Source organism: Ananas comosus, linkage group 8 (genome assembly GCF_001540865.1).
Source record: "Ananas comosus cultivar F153 linkage group 8, ASM154086v1, whole genome shotgun sequence".
Taxonomy (NCBI): Eukaryota; Viridiplantae; Streptophyta; class Magnoliopsida; order Poales; family Bromeliaceae; genus Ananas; species Ananas comosus.
Genome location: NC_033628.1, coordinates 7,091,621 through 7,097,637, shown reverse-complemented (window position 1 = coordinate 7,097,637; position 6,017 = coordinate 7,091,621).

Genomic DNA, 6,017 nt, shown 5'->3' with positions numbered 1-6,017 from the left:
GCATGCAACAACTACTATCATGCTAGTATCATGTCATGAGTATATAAAGGTACATAGCAATGTAATCTACAACATACACTATGTCTATTCAAGGTAATACTGTAAGTCTACTATGCATTTCATGTTTATTACCCAATCTACTTGGTTAATCCGAAGGTTAAACCCTCGACTCACTCTCAATCTCATAGGTGAGGAGAAACTGCACTTGCACACCGAGACCGTCTGCGGGACAACCCTGTGAGATACTCCGGAGACTCGTGCCTCGGTGGAGCGACCACCAACAAGCAAAACAGACTAGTGAGTATGATCAAATCCTCACAAGAGGATACCCTATCTATAAGGGTCAATGTGCCTCTGCTGCACAATATACAATGCATCCTAGATGCCGGGACCTCTATTATCTCAAGAACCATGTCATATTTACTACACTAAACTCAATGCCACTCGTTCAGTCATTGTAGTAATATCTTCTAACTAGTCGACATGCCATTCGTTCAAGTTTAGTGTTTCTACTACACTAGTCAATGCCACTCTACTAGACTATGTCCAAGTTCATCACTTTTGCCACTATAGGATTCCTTGTCTCAAGACCTAATCCTCATGCCTCCCTAGTCCAAGTGTCAATCCCATACCGCTACACTACTAAGTAAGCATGCAAGGAATGGAAATATGCTTCTACTAATCCTATAATGCACAATCAACATATGATGAATAAAATTAACTTAGACATAAAAGGAAACCCGGATGCTTCGGGATGACACCCCCCACCTTTTGTGTATACGGAGGCTCTAGAAATGCACTTCGGCGTTCTTTACGACGAAACCTCGGTCTCCTTGGTCCAAATGATGCTCAATCGGCCTTATTTTGCCGATAGTTCTTGACCCGCTTGACGAATCGAAATTCCAGCTTCGCCCCCGCGTTTCGGCACCTACCAATTAGGTTTACAAGACTTCAAATGAGATCAATCTCATACTTTACCAAAAAAAATCCTATTTTGGTGCCCTAGGGTTAGCATCTAACTAAACCCATCTCAAAACCCTAGATTCTTGCCCCAATCCCATCATTCATGGTGCTAGGGATCCATTTAATCCTATCCAAAGAGCTAAAACCGAAAAACTCTAAATTTCACAATCTAGGGTTTGGTAGCTTACCTCTTAGCTACACCAAGGGAAAGAGGAGAGGGAGGGGAAGATGTCCAAGGTCTTCCTCTTGATCTCCTTCCTTTCATTCTTCTCCTTCTTGTTCTTCTTCTCTTTTCCTTTTAGAGAGAGAGAGGGAGCAAGAGAGTGTGAGAGAGGGGGAGAAATGAGGGTTGAAGAGAGAGAGGGGGTCCCCTATACTCTCTAATGTAACAATATCCCAGCAGCCCCCTCTACTTTTCATCCCCTGCACAGCCCTCACTGGGCATTCTGCGCGCGGAGGGACCGGTCTCCCCGACTTGGGATCGGTCCCCGAGAGCTTCAGCTCGGGTCACGCGTTCGGGTACCGGTCTCTCCCAGAGAGACCGGTCCTCGGGAGACCGGTTCCTTCTTGAGAGACCAGTTCCCGAGAGCAGGATTTTCGGGACTTAGCCAAATTTTTGGTTTTTCTCATTGGGTTCGCGTTCGGGGACCGGTCTCTCCCTACCAGGGACCGGTTGCCTCAAGACCCAAGAGCAATTTTATTCCAGTGCAGGTTTTGCACTATTTGCCCTCGTGGACTCACTTCCAAAGTACTTTTGGTGATTTTAACATCTTTGGCTTTTCCAAAGCTCACCAACACGACCCTTGGTCGATTTTGCATGAAGTCTAACTCTCGTATTTCGAGAATTCACTTCCTCACATAAAGGATACTAAAGTGAATATTTGATAAATCTAGATCGGTATCTGAAGTTTTTTTGTATATAATTTAATGAAATATTAACGAAAAAGTTACCGAAAAGATAAAAACGAAACCACAGGGGGGCAATTTGATATATTTTAAACCACAAGGGGGCAAAGTGAGAAACTACGAAACCACGGGGGGGTTTTTGAAGTTTTCCCTTTTTTTAACAATACTAAAAGTTCAAAAAAGATTTTAAAGTCATTGAACCGCGAAGACTATGTAAAGGAAAACATTGGGTAAATTATACTTTTCGTCTTCAAACTATGAGCCGCATGATATTTTGGTTCTTAAAATTTAATTTATTATAATTTCTAGCTCGAATTTTCTAAAATATTGTAATCAATTCTCATAACTTAATGTAGTTAATTAAATATTAGCATATCATTGATGTGAAAGTAAGTGACATTTTAATTATTACTGTATCATCAATCACAACACTACTATATTACTTTTATATAGTAACACATTAATGATTAGTCAACTCAATTAAATTATGAAACTTAATCATAATAACTTAAAAATTTTATAAAAAATCTATAGTAAATTAAAATATGCTGACCAAAATATCAAATATTTTATAGTTTGAGAACCAAAAGCTATAGCTTACCTAAATCATATGCAAACCGATGGCTTAGGCACATAAAATTAGGTAAATTTGCATTAAAAAATTCAAGGAGTTTGCAAAAACGGATTATTATTTTGGATTTTGTAGATTAGGTCCGAATTTTTCGTAAACTAATTAAAATACTCTTGTTTCTTTCTCTCTCTTTCTCTCTCTTTCATCGTTGGTTTTTCCCCTTCTGATTCGTCTCTTTCCTCATCGACATTTCTTCCTCTCTTTCGCCTCCCGGTCACCGCTTCTTTTTCCTTCTCCTCCTCTTACATCGCCCCCGCGTTGATATCATGCTATACTCTTTTACCCTATCTACATCTTTGTTGGTACATGCTCGAATATAGCACAAGACGCAGGGGTGAGCCTGCGGCGGAGCGCTTGGTCGTGGATGACGACGATAACAAAAGTGCCGTAGAATTTGAGAACGACGGAGAGGGAGAGATCGCAATAGTGAAAAAAGATACAGAGAATGAAAGGAAGGCTATCGCGTATCATGGTCGCTATAGAAAAGGTCAAGGACCAAAAAGAAGAAAAAGAGAATGAGTTGTACTACTTGATTGTGTTACACCATTTAAAATTATTTAAAACTAAATTTCATCACATAAAATAAAAATTGCATTATTTAAAACGAAATTATATGAGACTAAATTATATTATTTAAAAATTGCTTGAGATTAAATTGTATGTGCAATTTTTATTGGTGGATTTTTTAATGCAATATGACCGTAATAATATTTTAATAGTGTTGGTGGGACCACATGAACCCAATTTAGCAACTCCATTGGACCCTCCACCTCATATCCCACCGCCACTATTCTGCTTGCGTATGAATTAACTCGAATTAAACAATAGAAAAACAAAAGAAAAAGAAAAAAGGCCAAAAAGAGAGAGATTAAAAAAAAAAAAAAAAAAAAAAAAAAATGTAGAGAACAACAAATAAAAAAAAAAAAAGAAGCAAAAAGAGCGAAACACGGGTCGCCGGGTAGGCAGCGTCAAATGGGGATGGGCAGCAGGGCAGGTGGTGGGTCAATAAAGTCAAATTTGTCGATACTCCCGATGGGGCACGCCAACCTGTCACTCCCCAAAAAGAAAAGTATAAAATAAAAAAAATTATTATATATATTTTTTTACCGCTAGGTAGCATGGTACGCACAACGTGAATAAATTAGAATTCGAATTTAAGATCTAAACTCTTTATCACTTGCGCTAAAAAATAACTAGTACAATAATAAAAAAGTTAAAAACAGTATGTAGTAGGCCTGTCAACTCGACTATACTTATTTTGGAAATAGCCTCTTCAACTTATTTTAATAAGGATTTCTTAATTTTATATATTTATATTTAAGTTTTTATACTTTGTTATTATTTATTATAATAAAAAATTTATCAAATTTGATAATTATATTAGTTATGGAATTTAATTTTGTTTACTAAAAAATAAGTAAAATCATTAAGTTTAGTAAATGATAATGCATTGAAAATTTTTTGATTTTTTTTTTTGACTAAAATTGTTCAATTTTAAAAAATTAGAATGAAAGAGAGTTTCGGTTAAAAAAAAAAAAAAAAGTTATGAAGTCTCATATTGAAATAGCTTATAGTTGAGGGCATCTATACATTTTTATATATCAAGGAAATAAGCGCCTTTCAAACCGCATGAATGTAACATGACGTCATCTCGTTGGCCAATAAGAATACGACACGTGGAAGAACGAAAGCCTTTTTCTGTACACGTGTCAGGAGACGATAGGATTAGGACTTTGTACTCTGCTGAAATGCTGCGCGATATTACCTTCTTGCCCTTCATCTCGCGTCTTCCTGTCAACGCACAGCCTCACCGAATAAGAGAAAGTGTTGCGTGCACCCGGTGCACCATGGAGAATACCTAAGTTAGACAAATTATACGCATTTTATGACACATTTGAAAAGGCCAATAAACAAAAAAAAAAAGATTTTGAATGCTTTTTTTATGAATTGAATGAGAATTCTTTCTTATATGTTTCATTTTTGAAATGACCTACTACCTAGAGTGCATCTTTTAATACTTATAATTTTATATTTTCAGACCACTTTTATCTTATAGATAACATACATAAAGAACTGAGTATTCCGTTTTGTTCTTAAGTGTTATATAATGTTACCAAAAAAAATATTATAATAAAAATATATAGAAATAAATATATTTTTTTATTTTTCAATAGAACTATAATAGAATATATTAGACATTGGATAAATCATCGTCATCTATATAATATTTTTTATAGTAAAGAATAGTATGTGTGTATATATATATATATATTATATTATTATACTGTACATAATGCATTTTCTTTGCAAGAGTTTAAATTTTTGTTTAAGAAAAAAACAAAACATTTAGTACGAAATAATTGCATATGGTGCATCATCTATTCCGAAACGCCTGGTGTATGCAATATTTTCATGACCAAAGCACATCGAACCACCCCACACCGCCTCTCACATGGGCGCACGGACGCCAGTTCCCAACGTTTCCCCCCCGTAGAGCGGGGAAACGCGCATGCGAAGGCCGAACGAAAACGCCCGCCGCCCCGCCTTTTCTAAATCGTGGGCCGTAGACCCTCCGATCCGACGGTCGAGATCCTTTCAGTTCGTATCGGGGCGAACAACGGAGGCGGACGCCGTACAGAAGTCCCAATTAAATGAATTTAATACATCACTTTTATGACTCCCGTTGACTGAGGCAGACACCGGAAGAAGTGAGAGAGTAAAAAAAAAAAAAAAAAAAAAAGAAAAAAACGAAAGAAAAAGAAAGAGAGTGAAAGAAAAGCACACCTAAAGAAGAAGACTCTCTCGCACGCCTCTCTTTCCTTCTCTATCCTATCCTATCCTATCCTATCTTTGTTCTCTGGTTTGTGTTGTGTGTGTGTGTGTGTTGTTTTTTTTTGGGTAATTAGAGCGATTTTTTGTTTTTGTTTTTTTTTTTTTTTCGGGTGGGGGGTGGATCCATGAAGAGGCCGAGGTCCCATGGCGAGGATCTCGACGACGAAGGGGGAGAGAAGGGGGTGTGGGGGAGGAGGGAGCAGGATCCGGAGCGCTCGTCGCTGTCGTCGTCGTCGTCGTCCCATCGGAGGTTTTACTCCAAGGGCGAGGGCACGCGGAAGGGGCCTCCGTCCTCCTCGTCGGCGTACGATCGAGCCCTAGATGATGATCGGGAGCCGCTCCATCGGGCGCCGCCGCCGCGGAAGCGTACGGATTACGAGATCGAGGGCTTCGATCGGCGGAAGGGCTTCGATCGGTATCGCGATGCGCCGTCGCCGCGGGGGGTGTATGGGGGCGAGAGGATGCACCGGTCGGAGAGCTTCTCGGTGCTGCGGAGGGAGTTCCCGAAGGGGTTTCGGTCGGAAAGGGATCGCTCCGGTCGGGAGGGAGGCTGTGGGGGTTCGTCGTGGTGGAGATCGGGGTTCAAGGCTGCGGCTGCGGCTGCGGCTGCGGCCGCCGCTGGTGATGGCTCGGATTCTCCGAACAGAGGGGGGAGCCATGGGGAGGATCATAGAGGCAGGGCGAG